This window comes from Protopterus annectens, chromosome 7.part1, assembly GCF_019279795.1.
Source record: "Protopterus annectens isolate FY-2018-M chromosome 7.part1, PAN1.0, whole genome shotgun sequence".
NCBI classification, from domain to species: domain Eukaryota; kingdom Metazoa; phylum Chordata; order Ceratodontiformes; family Protopteridae; genus Protopterus; species Protopterus annectens.
The window spans coordinates 179,372,618-179,399,290 of NC_056740.1; the positions used below are offsets into that span (position 1 = coordinate 179,372,618).

Genomic DNA, 26,673 nt, shown 5'->3' on the forward strand with positions numbered 1-26,673 from the left:
CTGTTCATAATTTGCAAATTTTGTTGCTTCAGTTTAAGAAGTTGTGTTGAGTCTGTGTAATACAGGTATGCTCCCTTGTTTTCATCAGATCATTCACCATAGCTAATTTCTTGTATTCTGCCAATTGTTACAAACCTCTCTAAGCATGGTCAAGGAGGGTGTAGGAAGACCTGCTCGGATACTTGGATTTTGATAGCAAGTAACAGCCATGTAATGCGTGAAGAGCCATTATTACACTCCTTTATCAGTTAAATGACATCATAGTTCAGCACTACTGTAGCACAAGACCAGACCTTAACAACTCTTAGAAGGTGCATCTGGCACTATAGTAATGTTGAGCCAAGGTGTAATCAGTAATTCAACTGGTATCTCACTGTAGGTAGCAGCAGCAGAACATGAAATGGGTTAATTTTAACTTCATTTCTGTCTGCTTTCTATATTGCACTCACTAAAAATGTATTTGGGAATCAGCTGCTTACTGTGGTTCACAACTGCATTTCAGAATTTTTCAAAGCCGGCATGACACTTCCTGTTTTTTTTTCCTCCTTTCTTTTTTAATTTGTTGCTGATTTTGTAGCTAGTAGTACATAGAGCAGATAAATCTCCATCCATTACAAATGTTTGGATCTCCGATCATACCTTAAAATAATATGTTTTTGACATGGATGCCATGATTCACCATGGGAGAGAATTTCTTGACAACCATGTCTTGAATAAACAAGTTACGATCAGCAATCCAAAAATAATCCTCGTAGTGGTCCACCAAGACTATCCATTGTTTATTGAATAATTCAGTCTTAATCTTTGTTTTGTTCCACTTTGCACTCATTGCCTGTCTGTCATTAGTCCCCTCCCAGCCAGTCTGGTCATTCCTTCTCCCATCACTGGGGGCAAGGGTTGCCTGGGAGGGGAACATCATTTAGGCAGCCATCAGGAGTGATTTCAGTTACACTGTGGCCCCCACCCTGTGTGCATCTCCCAGTGACAGATCATTAGCAAGTTGTGCAGTCAGTGCTGAACCACCCCACTTCCACAAGGGGCTTAAAATCAGCAGGACTGTGTCACCCATCTACACGTGGCACCATGTGGTTGTGTTCTAAGTCTCTACCAAATCAGTTTGCATGCATGTGTACCTCGGCGCAACTCCACCAAAGGATGGCCACACCCATTTTTCCAACACAATGTCATAACCCAAGCCACTACTTGAACTGGGTTTCACCTGGGTCATAAGGTTTTTATCCCACTATATCACTGGTTTAGGATGTAGCCCTCTTCATTTACAGCTTCCTATCTGTTGTCTGTACTCCTAAGAATGGGTGGTCTTAATCTGATCATTATTTTGGTGAGAGGGTCTCTTACCGTGACTTGGGCCTTATCCATGTATTGTCCTTTTTCAGGATTTGCACAAAAACAGTGAAACATATTCCTTTTTGATTGCTGCTATGAAATACTACTGTAGAAGCCGGAAGACTATATTCTGCTGTTTTCTCTTGATCCAGTCTTGCATATTTTCTGGATAACTGTCATGAGTGCTTTGTTTTCTTTGAGAGACTCCATTGAGTGAGGTTATTCATACTGCCCTATATTCCCATTCATTGCATCATAAGCTGTAAATATAGTTATGTCAGTTTAAGCCATTATTTCCACATTAGGGTGATGACTTGCTTACATGTGCCCCTGTAGCTTGCAGTACTAACACCATGTTGGTTGGGTTATGTTGTCTTTTGTTTTTCATCTTCTGACAGTGGGTTTCAGGCTCCATTCCATTTGGAACACAAAGGTAACATATTAGGTGCATGTGTACACACACACACACACACACACACACACACACACACACACACACACTTTTGCATAGACGTACCTGCAAGAAACCTGTCTACCTCTTCATCTACTGTTTGTATACAAAGATAAACACAGTATTAAAACAGGAAATAAATTATGTAAACTGCTGTGAAACATCCTCTTTCTCTAAACAATATGCAGTCATGTACTGATTTATGTGCAACAGTAAATGTCGGAGTGAGTGTGTGTGTGTGAAATTGTAAATTTCTAAGTACATTTTTTAAGCTTAATTATTAATGTACAGAATCCTAGCTTGTTACAGGACAGTTTGTCTTATTAAATTAGCAAATGCCAGGGAAGAGGTACACAATATATTTTAGTCTTCTTGTAGCTGTAAACTAAACTTTAGAGAAATGAGTCACAAAAAAAAAAAGTACACCTTCACAACAACATTTCTCTTAACCTGTTGTCATGTTAAGTGTTTAATCCGGCTCCACAGCTGGCCGTTCACATGCTGGGACCCCCGGTACTGTCCATCTCTGCTTAAAATGCCTTTGTAGTAATCAAAAAAAAATGATTCAGATTACATTCAGGTGATTAGTAGATGCTACCAAAATATAATGGCCGCAGTGATGGTAGCATCACCAGGCACATTCTGCCATCTGTTGGTCAATAAAATATTGATTCATACTATTTGATGACTAGTTTGTAGGTGTGAAATATAAACACATTTTGCAGTTTTTGAAGCAACTATAAAGCAAAAAAAGCACATTTTGTACTGTAATGTAAATAATTTTGAATACCCAATTTGAAAGAAGAGCAGCATCTTTCCTGTTTTCATGTGGCAGAAGGCAAAATTAAGTTTTGATTTTTAGTCGCTTGTCATGTCTAAATAGTATTGTGATTTTATTTTAATATCTCCTTACAGGCATTTCAACGCTGTAATTGCACTGTAACTGTTAAAACTATATTCAGAAGCTTTCTGCAGCAGTGGGTTCCAAGCAATAAAATTGATGTAACATTATATATTACATTCAGTATAATCACTGGATTATTTTATTGACGATACTTAGCACAGCTGTGAGAGAAGCAATTTCAGATTTTTCTCAGGTACTAGTTCTGCACGACAGAAAGTGTGTATTAGGAGATCCCTTAGGATAGCAAGTCCACTCCTGTCATATAGTGTGTTCCATGCTTTTGGACTTCACTTATTGTAGCTAAGCACTTTTAACTGTTGTTTTACTGGGATTCTGCGTTATGGGACTACTTGGTAAATGGTGGGGTCCTAAATGTTCTACTGGCTTTAAAGTAAAAGGTGCACACTTGTAAAGTATAACGTATAAGTATGTTTCTTGAGTTTATTGTGGTCAGGTGGAATTCTTGTCTTAAGAAATCTTGATGTCAGTTTCCTTGAACTGTCTAAAAGCTAAGCATATTTTGATTTGTTATATTGTTCTTTTGACAATGGCTTCATAAATGTTTGATATTCTGAGACTTGTAAATGCAAACCCTGTAGTAGCAAGACTGAATGAATGAAAATGCAGGCTTTTATATACCGAGTCTGAGATTACTCTTTTTCAGAGTATTTCCTTTTCTTTGAAGTATGGCAATCTTGGAGTTGATGTAAACAAGTTTGTGGTGTAGGGAGCTTGCCCCCCCAACATTGAGAGGTACAGGGAAGTTGCTCCCCTTGAAAAAGAACAGTGTTGATGTTCTTCGTGTTTCACTGTTGCAGTCATCACATTTGGATTATCTGCCTGCAGGTAGCCCTCAGATGGCCTGAATACCAGAGTCTTGGATTCCTGCGTCAGATGCTGTCTCTTCTTCCATGACGTCAGGTCGTCAGGGGTATAAAACATGCAGCTGATGCCATTACATCAGTCTTTCTTGCCGTGTGGTGCCCATAGCAGAAGCAGTTCGCAAGTGCTGGTCGGCCAACTCCTGAAATTTTCATTTTCGAGTTTCAGAACCGAAGTCTTCAAAAAAAGATAAGTGCCCCGTTGAGGATCTTTTTTTCTTGCTCCAACCGATGTCAGTTAAAGTTAACAATTGTCTTACCTGTGGTAAGCAAATGCCTCCTAAAGATTTTCATTCATATTCTCAGCTAGAGCATCTTCTGTGTGGAGGCATACGTGAATGGGCATGCCTTCGTTGAAGGTTGTGCGTCAGGGCTGGTAACTCGGCATGTAAAAATCCACTACCAAACATTAGTGGACCAGAGTTCTGCTGTGGCGACTCCTAACTGGGTTAAGCCGAAAGACGCAACAACTGCATTCCTTGCTTAGGCCCAGACTACGACGGCACTCGCTGTCGGTTTTGTGCCTTGTTCAACCCCCAAACTATTCGTCATCAAGCTATATTTGCAGCAAATTATTTTGGTACTCTGTATCCGTACTCCGAAATGGCTTTGGTAAGCCATCCGACTACCAATCTTCCGAAAAAACATAAGGATAACGACAGAGACAGACCGCATAGGTCCAAAACTACCAACAATGCTTCTGTTAAGCTAGTCACCAGTCCGCCGGTACTTAGTGATGTGCTTTCGCAGCCCCTGAGACCCGCTACTTCAGATTCGCAGGCCTCTACTGAGACCCATTTGGAGTCCAATATGCCGTGAGATGCTTCTTCAACTATGGAACCTGTGGATGTCTCTACCTTAGATGGGTCCAGAGCCGCTGTGCAGGCACCGGCTACTGAGGGTGTATTCAGGCCTACAGACTTGTATTTTAAACCAACGCCATCTTCTTCATCCAGGCCTAAAACTCCACATGGTCAGGCCCATATGCCTAAAAAACAAATGCTTAGAATGGCTGAAGACCTTATTACCTTAATTAGGGGAAGCCAGCCTTCCCCCTGTAAGAGACCTAGAACTGATTCTGATTTTTCTGATCAGGAATCTGATATTTCTGTTTCTTCTGATTACCAGGATTTGCCCTTATCTACCTATGAGGATTTTGATGCAGAGGATTCCATTCCCTCTGCTTCCCCTCCAGAAGATTTTTCTTTTGGTGAAACCTTGCACACTCTTAGGGAGCATTTCTGCTGGGAAGGCCAGAATTACTCTGACTCCAAAAAGAGACTTAGGGAATTCTTACTCCTTCCTCAACACAGGCCTTTAACTATCCCTCCTGTTCTGGACATTATAGATGATGCTTTCTTGGAATCCAGCCATTCCCCAGACACTTTACCTCCAGCTCCCAGAAAACCTGACGGGTATTACAGAGGGCCTGACTCTCACAAGTTCCTCTTCAAGAATCCTACTGCGGATCCAGAGACCATTTCCCAAGGACCAAAGGGCATTAAGGCTACTGCTGCCAAAAATCCTACCCCTTCTGATAGAGATTCTAGAGCCTTGAACAGATGGGGTAAGAAGGTATACACTTCTGCTACTTTGGCCATTAGGGCTTTAAATTGCCAGTTTCATATGTTAAAGTACCAACAGCATATTATGGGACTAAGAAAATGATGTTGATTCCTGACTGTGCTGAACACATAGAATTACAGGATTTAATGCATTCTGCAGAACAAGTTGGTAAACATTCTTTGCAGTGTGGTTTTGACTCTTTAGAAGCATCTTGCAGGGCTGCTGTCACTAGGTCTGTACTTAGAAGGCATGCTTGGCTTAAGGAGCAAAACTTGCCAGATCATGTTAAAGCTAAATTACTGGATGCTCCCTTAAATCAAGGCCACCTGTTTGGCAACAAAGCAGTAGAAGTCCTCAAAAAGATGGAGGAAAAAGCTAAATCTATGCAAACTGTTAAAGACTTCCTCAAGTACAGCCTCCCAGATTTAGTAGGCATTGGTCTTCAAAGAATTGGTCCTTTCCAGTCTCTTCCAGGCCCTCTCAATCCAAACCCAGGAACAGCAGACCACGTAGGTTACAGTCTGAGGCTACGCACAGGCCTAAGTAGTGGGGGGGGGGGCTCCCACTTCCAAAGCAGGAAGTAGTGAGGCACTCCCCTACAGGAAAATGGCGCAATGACTTAAACTTAACCCTTCCAAGCCCTGCTCTACTGCCTTAGGAGGAAAGCTCGCCCTGCATGCAAAAAACTGGGAACTCATTACCCAGGACAAATGGATTTTGAATACAGTTTCCCAGGGATACAGATTCCACTTCCACACCCTACCAACCCTAAACAGTTTTCCAGACCTACCCCCAAATCAGTGGGCAGAGGCCCAACAGCAGGTTCTCTCTCTTCTAAGTATCAGGACTATTCAACTTGTCCCAGCAGAAGAAAGGGGACAAGGTTTTTATTCAAGACTTTTCCTGGTTCCCAGAAAAGACAGCTCCTGGCTTCCTATTCTGGACCTCTCTATTCTAAACACCTTTTTGGTAATCCCAAATTCAAAATGCTAACACTTCAACAGCTGCTTCCTATGCTAGGCAAAGATGCTGGTTGGCAACCTTAGACTTAAAGGAAGCTTACCTGCACAATCCAATAAGGGAATCTTGCAGGAAATACCTACGCTTCAGGGCAGGCTGCATGCAATATCAGTTCTCTGCACTTCCCTTTGGCTTATCTGCTATGCCCAGGGTATTCACAAAGTGTCTAGCTCCAGCCATTGCATTTTGCAGGCAGAGAAAAATTCAAATATACCCATACTTGGACAATCGTCTGATTCAGGCAGAAAGCCAGGACTTGCTATTAAATCATCTGGCATTCATAATGAAACTTCTAACCTCTCTGGGGTACACCATAAACAAAAATAAATCTCACCTATTACCTTGCAACAGATTGTATTCCTGGGAGCAAGCTTGAGCATAACTTCCCAGATGGCTTTCCTCACTCCAGAAAAGCAAGTTTATTTGCCAACCTACTTCGAACTATTGGCCACAAAGACCCAGCTATCTGCAAGGAAAATTCTGCAAGCCCTGGGGTTCATGGCCTCTTGCATTCTACTAATTCCATATGCAAGACTGCATATGAGTAACTACAATGGTATCTAAAAAGCCTATGGTGTCAACATTCTCAGGATCTGGAATCAATGATTCCTATCATTCCTTGTATAAAGACAGAGTTCCTTTGGTGGGCAGAGGCCTGCTACCACAACAAGGGGCTCCCTTTCACTCTAGCCCCTGCTGCCCAAACCCTAACAACAGACGCATCAGACTATGCATGGGGAGCTCACTTGTCAGGGAAGTGCATTCAGGGAAAATGGAACCTGAGATAGATGCACCTGCTTATCAACCAAAAAAAAAAATGTTAGCTGTACAGAATTTCCTGACCGCCTTCAAAGACCGAATTCTTCCAGGACAATTATTGGTAAAGACAGACAACACAATTATGTGGTACATAAACAAGCATGGGGGAACCCTCTCTGCAGACTAGCCATGGCTCTGTGGAACACAGCCTTGAGCTACCAAGTGCACCTGCAAGCTCAATTCTTACCAGGCAAGCTAAATTCACTGGCAGACAACCTAAGCAGAAATCTCATGGACCCACACGAATGGAAACTAGAACCAAAAATATTCAACCTCTTGAGGAACAAATGGGGGACTCCAGAGATAGACCTTTTTGCCTTCCCTCAGAACTACCAATTGTACAAATTCTGCACACAATGACTTCCCACAGTCAAGCTTGGAAAGTGGATGCCCTGTTCTTTACCTGGGAAAGCCTCTCAGTTTATGCCTTTCCCCCTCTGCCTCTGTTCTCAAAGTTTCTGCTAAAGATCAAACAGGACAAGCCAAGGACAATATTGATTGCACCAGACTGGCCACGCCAGCAGTGGTACACCCTCTTGTGCAGTATGACACTATTGGAACCAGGGCACCTGCCTCAGACCCCTTCCCTGCTTTCCCCGCAGGCGGGCCAAATTCTGCACCCTCAGCTTCAAACACTGAACTTTGCAGCCTGGCTAATTTCTTGAGCTCTCCAATAGCATCCCTCAGTAAGCAGGTGCTAGATGTCATTCTGGAGGCAAGGAGGCCTAGTGCTAGAAAATCCTATGCTGAAAAGTGGAAAGATACTGTTCCTGTAGCCAGACTCAGGGGATGGGCACAACGGTGCCCAGCTTACCTCATATTCTTCAGTACTTAACAGAAATGCTACACAAGGGCCTATCCTTCTCATCAATTAAAATTCATGCCTCTGCCATTTCAGCACATTATAATATTGAGCTACCCCTCTTTTCTCACCCCCTGCTAAAGCAATTCCTTAGAGGGGCCAAAAACGTAAGACACCCCCCCCCCCAGGAGAGCCCCTACTCCAGCCTGGGACCTTAATTTTGTATTGGAAAAGCTCACTCTCCCTCCCTTTGAGCCAGCTGCAACCACAGAGTTGACATTCCTTTCTTGGAAAACAGCCTTCCTTCTAGCCATCACTTCAGCTAGAAGAGTGTCTGAATTACAGACCCTTATGGCGGTGGAACCCTTCATTATCTTTCATGCAGACAGGGTTTCTCTCAGGACCAACCCTTCCTTTATGCCCAAGGTGGTGTCTAGTGTGGCCTTAAATCAGTCCATTCATTTGCCTACTTTTTTCCCTAATCCACAAAACAAAGGAGAATGAATACTGCACTATCTGGACGTGCACAGACAACTTAGATTTTATTTGGACAGGACTAAGCCTCTCAGAAAATCTGAACAGCTGCTAGTTAGCTTTGCTGCAGGGGCAGAGGGGAATGCCGTTTCAAAGCAAACCATTTCTAAATGGATAGCCCATTGCATTAATTTCTGCTATAAGCACCATGGAAAACCTACCCCACAGGGGATTGGATCACATTCCACCAGGGCTGCATCTACCTCTACAGCCTTTCTCAGAGGAGTCCCTACCAGGGACATCCTAGAAGCTGCTACCTAGAGCTCTGTACATACCTTCACCAAGCATTACCACATACCTATTTTTACTAAATCCAGAGCTGGTTTTGCCACTGCAGTCTGGCAGGGCTTAATAGCTGGTCCTAATGCTTTCTAACTTCCTCCTCCCTCCCTTAGAATTGGGAATCTACCCACATGTGATGACTGCAACAGTGAAGCACGAAGAACATAGTACAGTTTTGTACACTTACTATAAATGTAGATGTTCGAGTGTATTCACTGTTGCAGTCCTGGTTACCCTCCCTCCAGCCCCCTGACTTCTCTTGGCTCTACCTTTCCTTCTTGTTTGGTGTATTTAAGCTTTCTGGTGTATTTGTTTTTTTGTTGGAGGTGTACCATAACATGTAATTGCTACCCATTGCGGGGGCACCTGACATCTGGGGCAAGAAAAACTGATGCAATGGCATCGGCTGCATGTTTTATACCCCTGACGACCTGACAACATGGAAGAATAGACAGCATCCGATGCAGGAATCCAAGACTCTGGTATTCAGGCTGACTGAGGGCTACTTGTAGGCAGATAACACAAATGTGATTGCAACAGTGAATACACTCTAACATCTACATTTATGGTAAGTGTACACAACTGTACTTTCAGCATTGTGTCTTCCTGTATTTTCACATTTTGTTCTCACAGTTTTGAAACTTGCAGTTATGATTCTTGGAATTACAGTAGAGAGCTATTGATTTTCAGTAGATTTTTGCTAAATTAAATAAAAATCTTATTTCTGGATCACTACGTAATTTGCCTAGTTTTCACTTGGCAGTTAGTTTAAAAACAGATTTGTTTTCATGCGCAACCTTTCTAAACTCTTAATACGATCTACTTTATTTTCTACAGTAGGGAAGGTTTTGTATTACTACTCACTGTCACTACCACGAACTGCGGTGGTGGTGCTGCGGTAGCGTTGTCGCCTCACAGTTAGACGTTGCCCATTCGATTCTCAGATAGAGCGTCTTCTGTGTAGCGACATGCGTGAATGGGCGTTCCTTCATTGAAGGTTGTGCATTAGGCCCGGCAAGCCAGTACGTAAAAATCTACTGCCAATCATTAGCAGACTGGAGTTCCGCTGTGGTGACCCCTAACCGGGAAAAGCCGAAAGAAACAAACAAACTCACTGTCACTACCACGCATAACCAGCCAGTCATGGTCACATGTCCCTAATGTTTTCCTTTAGGTGGGATTTAATTCCAGTAACTTCACATTAGAGACAGAATTAACAATGGATACACAGAATAGTATTTGTTGTTTATTTTAGATCACTGCAACAGCAGCAGAATCAGTGGCTCGATTTTTTTGTTATTTTGGGTTCTTAGCACATTATTTTGATGAAAACAAATGCTTTTTGCTGGAGACTACTTAGACAGTTTGAGATATTTGTTTGCAAAACATTACCCAGCTCATGTTTTCAGCAGTTTTAAAGTACCAATATTTGAAGTATTCCTTTTCACTCCAAAAATGGAAATAAAATCACTTTTTTGCCAGTGGAGGCTGGCTACTTACCTCCTGTGTTTACTTCCATGCCCATTTTGTTTACAAGGTCATCTGTAATTGCTTACCAGTAATTTTGCGTTGGTCTTGCATGTATTTAAACACCTATTTTTGTCTGGTACTTCGATTATTTTTCATTCAGGCATGTGAAACTTTCAGTGATTTTTTTTTTTATTCTTTCACTGTAAGTACATACTTCATCTTGTATCTATTTTGTTCTCTCTCTCATAACTAGACACAGTGTCCCTTAACTCTGTTTAGCATTGCCTACAATTTTCAGATGCACTTCTGTAGTAAGAGTGGATATTCCTATTTTTTGTGTTGTCTTTAAAAATAACTGGTCTCTCAGAATTGCAATAAGAGGCCACATGGCAAACTGCTTAAGGAGTTGAAATGAGTGCAGGTCATAACTGACTTTTACAATATTTGGTTGTGTTTGAGTGTAGCACCTATTTACTCTGTTCCAGGAATGCCGGTTTCAAAGGGAATCTTTGCTAATGATGAGACTATTACACTCTTACTCAGTACAAAATCTGTAATACTTCGGAGGGATTTGTTTCTCACCCATCTACTCTTCGTTTTTCTGAACAGCAGCTTTTGTTTGTGAGTGTAGAATTTTACCCATTTTCTGCAGTCTGTGCACTTCTGAGTGTGTTGTTCTTCAGACGAGACATTAAACTGAGGTCCCATTTGCTTGAATTTGTTAGCAGCTCAGGTGGGTGTAAAAGATCCCACGGCATCTATCAAAAGTAATAGGGAAAGTTCCTAGATGCCCTGGCCAAAGTTCCTGTAGTAGTAGAAATACTAGCTTGGGTTTCCCTGGAAAAGAGGTCATTAACCTGGTCAACAAAGGATTAAACAACAATACCTTGGATTTATATCCCTTTACCATGTTGCAGAAATGATTTGTTGAGGCCTGACTGAAAATTGTTCATATGTCCTAATTTGGAAGGAAATTAAATGGATTACAGAGGAGTGAGTTTGCATTTCCTTTCATTCATTACTACCAGATAATTTTTGCTGTCTGGGAAATGGCATTCACACTGAGATCTCAGTTTCTACTTCAAAAGCCAACATATCTTAACATTGAAATAATTCCGAAGGTGAAAAGGGCATCATGTACAGTGACCAGTTACAAGAAATGCTGAGAATAATAAAACTGAAGTTTGCCCCAAGCCAAATTGCTACTTATTGTGACAGCAGACTAACATTTGCATCCTTTTCAGATTGCTTCAAAGACTAATTTGCACTCTGTATTTTGAAAGGATTGGGGGTCACATCACTGATATATTCTGTGAATTTTAAGAGGGGGCACTCCATTGCTAAATATTTGTATTTCCAAAGTCATGAAACAGACGGAATTCTTGAATTTCCCACAGAAAGAGTATTTATTTTTCTCAGAGGTTGAGAGAGTTAAAGCAAGTATAGTGTAGTGGTACAGTCCTTTAAAAATATTTTGTCTAGTTTTCTATATCATTGTTTTTTTTTATACATTGTTAGTATTTTTTAATGTTATTTGAAGTTTGTCTTTCACAGGATTGTATGTTTCAATATTATAGCATTTGGGTTTTCAAGGCAGACATAATATACATGATAATTTCTACTGTGGCTACACTTGCTAGATAGTTTTACATTGGCTTTCAGTAGAAGGATACTGAGACACTGTACTGACATTTCCTTTTCTGTGGACCACAAGAGACAATGTTCCAAAGTAAGCCAATGGCTGATGCTGAAGAAGGTGCCCACTTTCAGTTTAGTATAGATACTTTTTACCTCCCAAACCAAGTCAACAGTTTATCACTGTGGGGTAGTTCAGTCACTCACCGTCTACTGAGGTGTCTTCTAATGAACGGAAGATGATGAATGTAGAAGTGCAGCTTATTTCAACAGTAAGGGAACCCAGGGCATTTAAGTAGCAACCAATGCTGTATCACTTGGATTATTTCTGAAAGTGGAGCACAGATTATGATCTGAAAGTATTGTAATGTAATTATAGCCTCAGTGTGATTTTTAACTGATCTGGTAACAAGCCACTTTATTTAAAATTTTCTCAGCATATTGTAAAGTTTTGAGTCTTAATTGTCACCACACTTTTTTAAAGTCTGGCTGCACATACAGTATTTACAACAGAAATGTCTTAATTTCTCACAAAACACATATTTTGGTACTGCACAGTTTCAAATTTCACTTTTATAGTATGATAAATTGTTGAAATGTCGCACTGCTTCAGAATGCATATATTATTTTTTTCCTAAATAATTTATGTTAAAAAGCTGTAGCAAAATGAAATTTTCTCTGTAGCAGACTGTTAATGGTGTGATGATTTGCCAATGTGTCTGGTTTAATTATGGAGGTAACAAAGAAATGTATTCCCGTTTGTCAGTTTGTATTCTGTATGACAGGTGGTCACTGTGACATGTATCAGCTTTGCTGTGTGTATGTGTGTGTTTAACTTTCAAAAAATGCACTCACCCAAACAGGTTGAAAAGGCTGATTTAGGATATGTGAAAGTAACACTGTAGTTCATAGGCTTCAAGCTGCTAATTAGAGACAAAATTCAGATTGTCACATTTTAACTGCTGTAACCTTTCTCTGAGCAGCAGAACCTATATTGTATATTGAATAAAGACCTCAGCTATTAATTTTTGCTCATTGTGTCTTTTGTGTTGACCTGGACTCTGTGTAGCACCTTGTTACTGTAACTAAATAGAAAGTACAGGCCAGTCATGTAGCAGTTGGAGTGGATTGCAGATTCATTTTTATTTATCATTTTGTTGACCGGGAAAGTCCTACCAGGACAGAGCCTATTTTCATCAGAGGCCTGGGGAGAAACACTCTAGACGCATGTCTTTGGATTGTGGGAGGAAACCGGAGTACCCGGAGGAAACCCACATGAACACAGGAAGAACATGCAAACTCCACACAGAAGGCACCTCAGCCAAGAATCGAACCAGAGAACCTCTTGCTGTGAGATGACAACGTTAACCGCTGCACCACTGTGCCACCCAAGATTCATCTTTTATTGAGGATAGAAATTGTGATGCTTTATGAAATAAAATATATAGGAACATTCATTCTTGTTAGCTTAAGTCATGGAGAGGTTCACGAGGTAAAGGCTGGTAGCTTTTCAAGAGGGCATCAGTCTTGAGGACAACAACCAACAAATAAACTCAGTAGGAGAGCACCAGTAGATATGTTGAACCCTGATATCATCAAAGACCTTTTTCTTGGTCCTGCATAGGAGACTGATAGGAAATTTATAGGGGCTTTGGGAGAAGGACCATGACTGAGGAAGTGGACTGCCACACATTTAAGTGGCAGAGCACAGAGGACTGTAGTAAGGGGGATGTTCGGAATTAAGAGAATGGTTAATGGAGCACGACAAGGGTTTGGCCTATGTTTAGTACTCTGCAGTGTTTGTGTAGACAGATAATATAATCATTCTGTTTACTGATAGAACAATGATAGGTGCAGCTGTGAAGGTTGGGGGACAGTATAGGCTAGGGTTTGGAAAGACAGACTAGGTGGGCAGAAGGGGAAAATAAAATACAGTGGAAACAAATGCAAGGTACTGTACTTTGGTCACAACAGCCATGGTCTGAAGTAGCGGCAGCTGGGGACTACAGTTGATAGCAGAGCAGGGGGGTGTTGATCACACTTATATTGGACTGTTGACAGCAGGGAGGGTAATGGCAAGATCAGATAGAGTCCTGGGATGTGTCATCAGGGTGCTAGACTTCAGAAGCAAACAATGCTCCAGACAAAAGCCAATAGAAAGATCAGTGGGTTAGAGAGGAAGGGCTATAACCAGAGAATAGAGAACCTAGAGTCTTTCTTACCAAAGACTAGAAGTTAGGAGCATATTAGTCTACAGGCTTATCTCAGGGAAATGTGAAGGAATTTTCCTGAAGAAAAAGGACAGAGTGGTAAAGTGGAGGAACAGGCAAAAGATTGTAGTGATTACTATTCTCTGGATCTCCAAAACTACTTTTTTTCACAGAGAACATTGTAGACCAATGGGATCAACAGCTTTAACTGTCCCATCCCCAGCCTTTGCCAGAAGTTTCTCATCTGTACCATGCATTCTTTAAGTAGTAAGCAGCGGTGTAGACTAATGGGATCAACAGCTTTAACTGTCCCATCCCCAGCCCTTGCCAAAAGTTTCTCATCTGTACCATGCATTCTTTAAGTAGCAAGCCGCGGTGGTGCTGCAGTAGTGTTGTTGCCTCACAGCAAGAGGTTCTCCCATTTGATTCTCGGCTGGAGCACCTTCTTTGTGGAGTCTGCATGTCCTCTCCGCGGTCGAGTGGCGTTCGAAAGACATGTGTGAATGGGCGTGCCTTTGTTGATGGTTGGGCATCAGGCTGGCACCTCGGCACCATAAAAATTGACTGCCAATCATTAGCGGACCAGAGTTCTGCTGTGGCGACCCCTAACCAGGAAAAGCCGAAAGAAAAACAACAACAACCATGCATTCTTTAAGTGAGTCACTTCAAATATTTTTCCAGTTTGTATTTCTGAGATGTAGTACTACTTTCTGTCTCATTTGGGCTGTTTGCCTTGTCTCTCCACCTTTTTTCCTTCTTGTTTTTCATTCTTTCATAGGTTGGTACTAGGCTATCTGCCCTAGGGCCTATACAAGCCTAGCCGTAACATTTCCCTGGCTATTTATTCCCAGAATATTTACTTCCCTTGTCCCCTGTCTAGCAGTACAACTGACATGATCCCCGGGGTGAATTTCCTATCTCCCATCCAGTCGTCAAGGTTCCTTTTGAAGAGGGCCAAAGAGACGCTCAGCTTGACATGTATGGGCAGTCTATTCCAGAGTATGGGGAGTCTCTGGGTCAGGAACCTATCCCTCCAGCATGTTTTGTTCATTGTGATGACCAGGTTTAGATCCCTGGAGCGTGTGGCTCTGAGGGATTGGGATTTCTTTAAGTGTAGCATGTCCAACAACACTGGGTTTGACATGGCCTTGTATGTTAAGCAGAGATCGCCTCTGAGTAGGCGATATGCGACAGAGTATAGATGGAGTTTTTTATATGGTCAGCATAGGGCATCTGCTTTAGGTCTGTGATTCTTTTAGTGAGGTATTTCTGTGGCCTTTCCAGTTGTTGCAGGTGTCTTGTGAAGTACATACTAAACAGGGCATTGTACTCTATAATGGGTCTAATGAGGGATGAGTACAGTGGGACAATAACCTCCTTTTTTTCTGGATGAAAAGCCCTTAGTGATGAGGTGTGCCACATAGAAGGATTTCCTGACTTGTGGCTATGTGGTTATCGAAGGTGAGACCACTGTCCACCTGTTGTCCCTAAGTCCCTTATCACACTTTCGGTGTTTAGTGTACTGCCACTTATGTGGTAATTCATGGGTACTTGGTTTTTCCCAAAGGGGATAACTGTACATTTCTTGGCATTGGGCTTGAGCCCATGGCTCCGGCACCAAGCATCTGTTTCTGTAAGGCCCTTTTGTAGTATAGCCACATAATTTGGGGATTCAATAATGCTCCTAGTTTGCAGTCATCTGCAAACTTTGTTAGCCAGAGTCCTTTACTGCTGGCATGTACTTCAGAGAAGTAGATGCCAAACAAGTGTGGTCCCAGGACTGAACCCTGAGGTACTCCGCTTGTCACTTGTCTGGAACTGGATTTTGAGTCAGCTACTTGTACAGTGGTGGGTTCTGTCAGTAAGCCAGTTGGCAACCCATCGAGTGACGTAGAGATTAATGCCCAGCTTAGTAAGTTTAATTATGATTCCAAAGTGGGGGGTGGTGTTGAAGGCCTTGGCGAGGTCCAGATAGGCTGTGTGGACTGCCTTACCCTCGTCCACGGCTCTGGAGACTGATCCAAAGAAGTCAATCAGGTTGAAGAGACAAGATTGGCCATTTATGAAGCCAAATTGGGTGGGGTCCAGTGTTTTAAGGTTGCCAATGTCTTTGTTTATAAGTTCCATGATAATAGGTTCCATGGCTTTGCAGATCAGGCTCATCAGATTGTAGCTGTGCGCCACTCATTGGGCATGAAGCCTGAGGTGATGCTATGATTAAATATGACAGGTGGGGTGCCAGTTCATTTTGTAGTTCATGTAGTACTCAGCCCGGAATGTAGTCTGGTCTCATGGATTCTGTATTTTTAGCTTTGGAGAGTGCGTTATTTACCTGTGTGGCCATGATTACCAGAATTTGGCAATCTTTTGATACTGAGATGGGCCCTTTAGTGGGTGAGAGGGGGGTGAAGTTGGCACTGAATCGATCTGCCAGGATATTGGCAATATCCTTGGGATCAGTATATTTGATGCCATTCTGTTGTAGCTCAGAGCAGATCTAAGCATTGCCATTTAGATAATTGACATAATCATGGAATGCTTTGTGGTTGTCCTTGGAACCTTTGGCAATTTTATTTTTATAACTAGCTTTGGATGATTTTATGAGGGATCTCAGCTTCTTACTGAGGCTGGTAAGGGAGTTTTTTGCATCCTGGGATTTTCCTCTTTTCTGCAACAGTTTCTTCCTTCTGTTGTATAGTTTGTTTATGGCAGGGGACCACCATATTGGGCTCCTTTTTTTGGAGGAGACCATCTTGGTTCTGTTTGGAATGGCATGATTCATGCACGAGTAGATGTGTTCTTACAGTGCCTTAGTGTAGGATTCAGCAGTCAAACTTTCAGTTCCTGTCTGCATGGGTGTCATGAACTTTGTCACTTCTGACTTGAGTAGTATGAAGTTGGCTTTGAAGAAGTTTTTTATGGAGGTTTCCCTACTGGGGGGTGAGGGTGGGATGTGGACATCAAGGGTGATTAGCTTATGGTCAGACTGACCAACGAGGGGGTGACTACTGGTGTGGAGCATCGATCTCCCATGTTGGTGATGACCAGGTCTAGGATATTTGAGCCCCTGGTGGGACTATGGATTAATTGGTCCAGGGCATTGGAATTTATGAATTCCAAGAACCGTTGGGCAAAGGTGTTGGTACCAGAGTAGTTTTCCAAATTAATGGCAGGGTAGTTGAAATCACCCAGTATTAGGGTGTTTGGTTGTATTGTAATATTTTCTAGTATGTTTAGAAAGGTGTAGTGAGAATCTTGGGGCATGGTGGGGGATCTGTAGCAAGCTACAATTTGGATTGTAGTCTTACCTAGTGTTAGTTGCACCTGTAGGATTTCAGATGCATTGTGTCGGGCAGCTAGCCTGGAGTTGTGAATATCCGTGGTGAATGTGGACACTCTTCCACCTTTAGTGCTTTGGTCCTAATTTGGTGGCCGAAAAATGTGGTAAGAGGTGTAGACTGGCATTGCAGGGGTGCTCTCTGGAGCCTTGGACCAGGTCTCAGTTACTGCACAGATATCGATGTTCTCCATTTTTAGAAGTGCCTCGAGAGAGTGCATTTTGAGGTTTAGACTTCTAGCATTGAGTAGCATTACCTTAATATTTTGCATGCTTGTATCTGTTACGGTGGTGGTTTTGTCCTTTGAGCTTTGCCTAAAAAAGGCACCATAGGGATGGCAAGAGCCTTAGCCAGTAACCTGAATCCCAGGGGTGACAGGTGCAAGACCGTCTTTGGCAAAGCATAGTGGTCTGTCGATCATGTCATCCCAGGCAGACAGATACTGGATCCCCTTTGAATGACACCAGAAACGTAGCCAATTGGTGAAGTCAATCATTTTGTCCTTATACTGTGGTATAATTCTGGGCAAAGGCAAGATGCTGCTCAGGGCTAGAGTCATACCTGCTTGGGCCACATGATCCGAGAGCTCTTCCATGTCTCTTTTCATGTAGTCCAGGGAGGTACGTCTCAAGTTATTCACTCCAACATGGAGAATGACAGAGTTGTATTTGTACTTGTTGTGGAGTGACTTGAGTGCATGCGTTGTGTGGTGAATCCTGGCACCCGACAGGCAGCTGACAGTAATTTTCTCCTTGTTCAGCCTGCTGAGTGGGACATCATTGTGCCTGACTATAGAGTCACCTATGACTAAAGTGTTGGGTACGTTGTCTTGCCTTAGGGTCTGCTGTTTGGTGGCACACTGATGTTTTGAGCTATGTGTCACTTTGGTTGTGATTGGTGTTTGTTTGCATTTCAGCTTTGGAGGTCCTTGTTGCTTGGGCAGGTTAATGTTAAGGGCCTCCACATAAGTGGGTTTAGTGTTACTGTGTGTGGATGTTGGTGACATGAGTTTTGAAGGGCTATGTGTTGCTTGAGGTGTAGTGCAGGTGTAAACCTTCTCCTCTTGACTGTCTAGCACAATCTTGGCTGGAGAGAGTTTTGCTTCCAGTTTGGTTATGTAAGTGCATCTCTCGCAGGTTGTAGTGTTGGGTGGTAGGAGGAGAGGGTTGTCTGTGTACATGAGACATTTGCTGCATTGCCCCAGTATGCCCAGATTCAACAGGTGAACAGGAGAAATCAACAGAAGCTGACCCTTGGACATGCTTGGTTCGGTGTTTCTTCTGTAAAAAGTACAAACGGTGTTTTCCCTTACCTTGGCAAGGTACTTTGCAATTATAGGCTGTTTAGTGCCTACGATTAATTTCTCCTTATTAACAAGGAGAACTGAGTGCTTGTATCAGTTTAAGGCTTTCTAGTGCTTTTCTGCAGGTTAGTTACAAGAAAGGTGGGAAACAAGCAACGGGTGTGGGCTTTTGAACCAGAAAGTTGAAAGAGATGGACAGACTGTCTAAATGGTCAATAAACTACAATTTCAGGGCCAAAAACCACTCCTCTTGTGGTAGACAGGCTACCTAGTGCTTACCACTCCCACTAATAAGCTAGAATGCTTCCCACCAACACAGAAAGGCTTGGGGGGGGGCTCAGAAGCTTACCAACAGTCCTGGATACAGCAACTCTGTATCTAGACTAGGCTAGTTACAGGAAAGGTGGGAAACAAGCGCAAGTGCGACTTTTAAACCAGAAAGTTGAAAGAGATGGAAAAACACTGCCCAAACGGACAATAAGCTACAATTTTTGGGCCAGGAACCACTCCTCTTGTGGTAGATAGGCTACCTAGTGCTTACCACTCCCACTGATAAGCTAGAAGGCTTCTCTCCAACACAGAAAGGCTTGGGGGGCTCAGAAGCTTACAAAGAGTCCTGGATACATCATATCTGTACCTGGACTAGACTAGTTACAGGAAAGGCGAGGAACAAGTGCAAACGCAGGCTTTTAAGCCAGCAAGTTGAAAGAGATGGAAAAACTGCCCAAACAGCCAATAAACTACAATTTCTGGGCCACAACCCACTCTTCCTGTGGTAGATAGGCTACCTAGTGCTTACCACTCCCACTGATAAGCTAGAGGGCTTCCCTCAAACACAGAAAGGCTTGGGGTGCTCAGAAGCTTACCACCAATCCTGGATACAGCAAATCTGTACCTGGACTAGACTAGTTACAGGAAAGGTGGGGACCAAATGCAAACGCAGGCTTTTAAACCAGAAAGTAGAAAGAGATGGAAAAACTGCCCAAGCGGCCAATGAACTACAATTTCTGGGCCAAAACCCACTGTTCCTGTGGTAGATAGGCTACCTAGTGCTTTACCACTCACACTGATAAGCTAGAAGGCTTCCCTTCAAAACAGAAAGGCTTGGGGGGGGGCTCAGAAGCTTAACAAAAGTCCAGGATATACAGCAAGTCTGTATCTGGAGTAGACTAGTTACAGAAAAAGCAGGAAACAAGCTTAGAATTTTTTTTTTTTTTTTTACAGAAAAGAAGCTACAACAGCAGTAAATGCAATTCAAATGCAGTGCAGGCTAGCACACTTGAGTGTGTAGCAATATTACGGCAAATACAGTTGAAATAAATGCAATTAAATTAACAAACGACTAAAAAGTGCAGAAGGCAGTAAATTAGAAGGCTACTAACAAGCAGTAATAAGTGCAGAGTAAAAGCAACTGAACAGATAACAGCATGCAGAACAGCAACTAAGTTACAGTAAGAGCAGCTGATTTTTTTTTTTTTTTGGGGGGGGGCAGAGCAGGATGAAGAGGCTACAGGGGTTGTCCTTCCAAAATGCTCTCTTTGTACACAGTAGGAGTGCCTGAAATCAGAATATGATCTCACTGCGCTCAGTTGAGTGAGCAAATGAGATGGGCCCAGAAGGAGTATCCAAATACAAATTTACAAGAGGGGCGTGCAATTTCAAAGCCACCAAGATTAACACCAAAACAAGAATGGGGGGGGGACTAACTGTACAGACACACAGCCGCAATTTTCAGTTCAATTAATATTCAGTGAGAAATAAAAATAAATAAAATAATGTACTATATGAAAAAGTGCAGATAAAAGTGTACTTAAATTCTCTTATAGGTCCAGTTGATTGCAGGTAGATCTTAGTCGGCCAAAGCTCACATATTTCATCTTCTTTTTTGAAGATACCACCCTTTGGCCTTTACTAAGCCAAAAATCAGGAAAAATGTATGTGTACACCTTATTGTAGAACCAATAAGCAAAATCATCCCAGACTGATGCCATGTGATTAAAGGTACATTTCATCAATCACTGCTATCCAGTGCCTGAATCCATTAATCTGTAGCAGATTGTGCAAGTACACAGTTGAGGCAACAGCCGGTATTGCATAGTATCAACTGTTTCCCTTTCACTTTGTGCTATCTTGGAGCCACAGTGAAGCTGGCAACACAATCAGCAGTGTGTTTTGCAGGGGTAAGCACTCCTGCACCCCATTCATACTGTGTACATACCATCACTTGAGATCACTCCAATTTGGGAAAAATGCAAACACCTGTCCTCAAAAAGTAGTGGCTTCCAGAGGAGAAGCTGGTTAGATGTTTCAAGAAACTGTCTTTTAAAAGCGACCATATGATATAAACCCATATCTATATCTCTTATCTGTGTGTGTGTGTGTGTGTGTGTATATATATATATATATATATATATATATATATATATATATATATATATATATATATATATAGATAGATAGATCCTAGTAACTTTGTGGTGTGTTACTTTGGTTGACAACTGTTTAATCGACACAATTTGGTCGACTAAACAGATGGTCAACAGGCATGCAAGATCAACAATCCCTGGGTAGGGTAATGTACCCCTTTTCCTTGGGGACTGTGCAGTTTCAGATTTAGAATATATAATGAGCAGGGATTTGGGGAGCCCAAGCCGTCACATGGGGAAGTGCAGGGGGGAGGGGCTTGTCCTGCAAAAAACAAAGCTTTCTTTTTTTTTCTTCAGGTTTTGCATGCGCCGATATTAATTCTTGGCACATGCATTTTAGGATGTTGTCTTGCATAATATTGATCAATTTCTTTCGACATTATGCACATTGACATAAATGGTATTTGACTGATTTAAGTAATTCCATGTATGTAGTCCCCAAGTGAGTGTTTGAAATGGAACAGGCTGTACAAAAATGTACAAATGTACATTTTTTATATTTTAAGTGTGTTATTTTGTGTGTGTGTGGGGGGGGGGGGAGGTGCACACATGTAATTTGCTCAGAGACTAGGGTTTTCAGTTTGTATGGTCACCTGGTGATCAGTGCATGTTTAATTGTGATTCAGTGGAGATTCCCATGACAAGGTGTATGGGATCCTGGATAAAAGACCTACATTGGGAAATATTCTTTAAATATTGTTACCATTTAGTTTGCTAGAATAATGGGATTTACTTGACTACAGATTTTTTGAAGAATAAATCTTTACCTGTAATGTATGGCTTTTTATTTTTTAACTTTACTAGTTTAGATGGAACAAAGGAAACATTTGAGGTAAAATCAGTAACAGTTGATATGGGCTTCTTTGTGTGGAGGAATACTGATGGCATTCCTCACATCTTTCTTCAAGGGCGGGCATGCCAAGCTCATTAGGGCATTTCTCTGTGTTTTTCTGTATGTAATGCAACTGTGCCACAACCATGAACTTGTGTATCAGCTTTCATGGACTGCATCTATTACTCATACTCAACTGTGTGTTCAGGCAGGGTGTTCAGCAACAGGGACAGAGAGTGGCGCTGCCAGCTCCTGCTGGAACATAGCCAAGTCTCAGAAAGGTAGGTGTGGCAACCGAGGACACTGGGAATCAGAGGTTGTTTGAGTTTGGTTGGAAAGTTTGAGTGGCTGTAGGGGATTTAGGCTTAGAGTTAAGGAGTTTGGGACTAGATTTAGGAAGCAATCAGGGAATTTAGGATTAAGTCTTCAGGTTTATTGTTAGGGTTAGGGACTGCATGGAAGTTTAACTGATATTGTCAGAGTTCTGGGAGAGCCATGTATTTTTTTTTTGGAAAAAATTTATTTCAAGTCAAATAAGATTCACATAGATCATGAGAAAAAAATCGCATATACTTTTTTGAAAAAAAAAGTCAATATCTTGAGGGTTAACTATATGCATATGTAAAAAAAAAAAAAAAAGAGAGAAAAATGTTAGCCTGTAAGTAAAGAGAATGGGAAAGAGTAAAAAGAGGACCAAGCAATACTTTCTATAATACTTAGACAAATTGTTCTAATAAAAGCAGTAGCAGGTATTAGCTCTTATTTGAACCACAAAACTTTAAAATGTCCTTTAAATAATTTAGCAAAAACTTTTTACATGAATGGAAGTTATTGTAGCTTAGTCCTTTAGTTGAGCTAGATTCTTCATGAGCTCAGTGACTTTAGCATGCCAGGCCTGTTTGTCAAAAACTGTTTCTTTCAGTTCTTGCAAATTCATATTCATTGCTTCAGTAATGTTGTCTATCCAGCTTAACCTTTGTCTTCCCCTTCGTTTTCTGCCTTCGATCTTTCCCACCGTAGGTGTTTTCTCTGTTGAACACTGACGTTGCATAATGTTTCCTTCCAAAGTATGCGAGTTTTAGTTTTATTGTTAGGTTTTCCAGTGAACAGTCTGGGTTTATTACCTTGAGTACTGACTGATTTGGTGATCTTGTAGTCCTTGGATTTCACAAATGTTTTCTCCATCTTAGTCCAGAAGCATCAATTTTCCTGTGCATAGCCTTATTTGTAGTCCAAATCTGACAGCCAAATGGTATCACTGGAAAATTCATAGCTTTAAATATGTTGATGATTGTTGACGTGATGTCTTTGCACTTTAAAATCTTACCCAGATTTGCCATAGCTTTCCTTCAAAAAGCACCTTTTGATTTCACAGCTGCAGTCACTATCTGCAGAAATCTTTGAGTCCAAGAAAGAGATCTATCATTGCATTTGCTTTTTCCAGGTCTGTTTTCAAAGAGCTGACAGGACTAAATTTCATAATTTTAGTTTTTTGATGTTGAGCAACAAGCCAACTTTTGCACCTTCTACTTTTACCTTAATTAACAGGCACTTCAGCTCTTCCTCACTTTCAGCCATTAGAGTGGTACCATCTGCATACCTAAGTTTAGAATTTCTCCCAGTTATTTTGATTATTTCTGTATTCTGACTTGAGTCATCTAACTCAACATATTTTGCATTCGTCATATAAGTAGGATAATAATATACAGACTCAACCCAATCCATATTCAGTTCTAACTGCCGGTTCTTCTTCTGCATGCAGATTCCTTGCAAGGCAAGTAATGTGACTTGCAATTCCCATTTCTCCAAGAACTTGCAACAGTTTAGCATGGTTGACACAGCCAAAGGCTTTAGAAGAGTGAATAAAGAAAAAGAGATTTTTTTTTTTCTAGAACTCCCTTGCTTTCTGTATTATCCATTGGATGGATGTTTGCAATGTGATCTCTCTACCCTCTACCACTTTTAAAACCAGACTGCACATCTGTTACTTCTTGGTCCATATATTGTTGGAGTATAACTTGAAAGATCTTGAGCTTTAACTTGCTAGCATGTGAAACCAGTGCGATTGTTCAATAATGTGAGCATTCTATATCATTGCCCTTTTTTGGGATTGGAATATAAACTGAACTTTTCCAATCCAATGGCCACTGTCTTCTTTTACAAATTTGCTGCAAACTCCATGCAGCACTGTTAACAGCATCTTGCAAAATTTTAAACAATTCACCTGGAATTATGTTGCTTCCTACAGCCTTGTTATTAGCATGGCTTCCTAGGATCAATTGAACTTCACTGCCAGGATGTGTGAATCTGGAGCAGAGAAAACACTGTCATGTTTGTCTGTGATGTTGGGGTCCTTCTTACATAGTTCTGTATATTTATGCTACCTTTTCCTAATATATTCTGTTTCTGTGAGGTCCATCCCAATTTTACCTGGAAAATGCTCATCATTAGATCACTGCTGCAGTCATCTTAGTGGTATGGGTTATGTCCTACCAAGTGTATAACAGCTGGAAAACTTCCAAAACTTAATGGCACCTTCCTTGCACCCAAACTGTTGATAGTTCAAGCTAGGCAGGAAAAAAAAAATCAGCTGTCTGGGTGCCAAACCCATCAGAATTTTTACAATTGCCAAAGAGTTCTCCTCTTGTAGGCTTTTAAAGATCAATGGTCTGCTAGCATTTCTCCCTTGGGGGAAAAAAACATCCACGTTTAAGATTTTGACTAAAACAGTATTTTTATTACAAGAACTGTTTTTTGCTAGGATTTCATTTTTGGACTGTTGTGAAAATTTTGTCATTTGAAAATGCGTGATTCTTTTATTTTTATGTAAGCTTTTGATGTTCTTCGTGTTTCACTGTTGCAGTCAGCACATTTGGGTCATCCCTGCCAGGGTAGCCCTCAGTTGGCCCGAATACCAGTGTCTTAGTATTTCTACATCGGTTGCCATCGCTCCAGGACTGATGTCAGGTCATCAATGTTATAAATTAAGGCAGCCAATGCCATTACATCAGTCTTTCTTGCCGAGGAGCCCAAAGCAGAAGCAGTTCGCACGAGTGCCAGTCGGCCGCTACCTGAGTGTTTCATTTCCGAAATTGGAGTTGAAGTCTTCTAAAGCTAAGTACCTCATTGAGGATCCTTTTTTCTTGCTCTAACCGATGTCAGGAAAAGTTAACAATTGTCTCGCCTGTGGAAAGCAGATACCACACCGAGATTTTCATTCCTACTGCATCACTTGCTTAGGCCCAGGCCACGACGTCCCCTGCTGTTGCTTTTGTGCTCTGCTCAATGCCGGAACTATACACTGTTGGGCCCTTATTGTAGCTAGATATTTTTGCTCTCAGTCCTCGAATTCCGATATGGCTTCAGTAAGCCATATGGCAGCAGATGATCTGAAAAAACGTAAAGATAAAGTCAGAGACAGAGACCGCACAGGTCCAAAACTGCTGACGATGCTTCCATTAAGCTAGTTGTCAGTTCTCTGGTCCTCAGTGAGGTGCTTTCACAGCCCCTGATGCCCGCTTCTGTGGATTTGCAGGCCGCTACTGAGACCCTTTCGGAGTCCGGTATGCCACGGGACTCTTCATCGACTAAGGATTCTGCGAATGTCTCTACCTTGGATGGCACCAGCTTCTGAGGAAGTACTTCGCACTACTGATCCTCAACATAGACCGATGACTTCTTTCGCGTCTACCATTCTTTTGAAAACTACCGAGTTTCTAAGGCCCAGGGTATGAACCACACCCAAGAAACTGACGACCCAATCTCAGGCACCTGCTTCCTTGCCTCAGTCTCAGATGCTTAAAATGGCGGAAGATGTTATAATGCTTATCAGGGGAAGCCAGGCTACCCAGACCAAAAGAAAAAGAGATTTGTCCCCAGTAGTTTTATCTGAACAGGAGTCCGATGACTCTGATGCGTCTGATTACGAAGATATGCAACCCATCTCAGCTTATGAGGATTCTGATGCAGAGGAATCCATCCCTTCAGCCTCTCCATCCAAGGACTTCTCCTTTGGGGAAACCCTACATACCTTAAGGGAACATTTCCAATGGGAATGTCAGGACTACCCTCAGTCAAAAAAGAGACTCAGGGAATTCCTAGATCTTCCACAGCACAGACCTCTGGCCATTCCTCCTGTCCTGGATGTTGTGGATGATGTTTTTATGGAATCCAGTTTGACTCCTGACACCCTCCCTCCTGCTTCCAGGAAACCAGACCGGTACTATAGAGTCCCTGACTCTCACAAATGTCTATTCAAAAATCCTACTGCTGACCCCGAGGTCCTCTCTCAAGGACCTAAAGGAATTAAAGCAACTTCTGCTAAGAATGTCACCCCCTCAGATAGGGATTCCTAAGCATTAGACAGATTGGGTAAAAAAGTATACAACCTCTGCTACTCTTGCTGTTAGAGCATTAAATTGTCAGTTCCATATGCTGAAATATCAGCAACATAACATGGAACTCCTCAAACAAAAAATGTCTTCCTTTCCTGCTTGTGCAGAAAATAGAGTTTCAAGAGTTAATGCATTCTGCAAGTCAAGTAACGAAGCACTCCTTACAATGTAGTTTTGACACCCTAGAAGCATCTTGCAGGGCAGCAGTCACTGGTTCTGGCCTTAGAAGGCATGCTTGGCTAAAGAAACAGCCCTTGCTAGACCATGTCAAATCCAAATTATTGGACACACCACTGCACAAAGACAACTTATTTGGCACCAAGGCAGAGGAGGTCTTAAAAAAGATAGAAGAAAAAGCTAAATCTATGCAGATAGTTAAAGACTTATTGAAGGTTCGGCCACGAGGTTCAGTAGGCATTGCCCCCTCCAAGCACTGGTCCTTTCCTGCCCCCTCCAGGT

At 41.9% G+C, this 26,673-nt stretch overlaps 1 pseudogene; it reads right to left on the reverse strand.

The window, feature by feature from the left end:
* Positions 1-23,531: 23,531 nt before the first annotated feature.
* On the reverse strand, positions 23,532-24,239 carry LOC122807563 (annotated as a pseudogene).
* Positions 24,240-26,673: the final 2,434 nt, after the last annotated feature.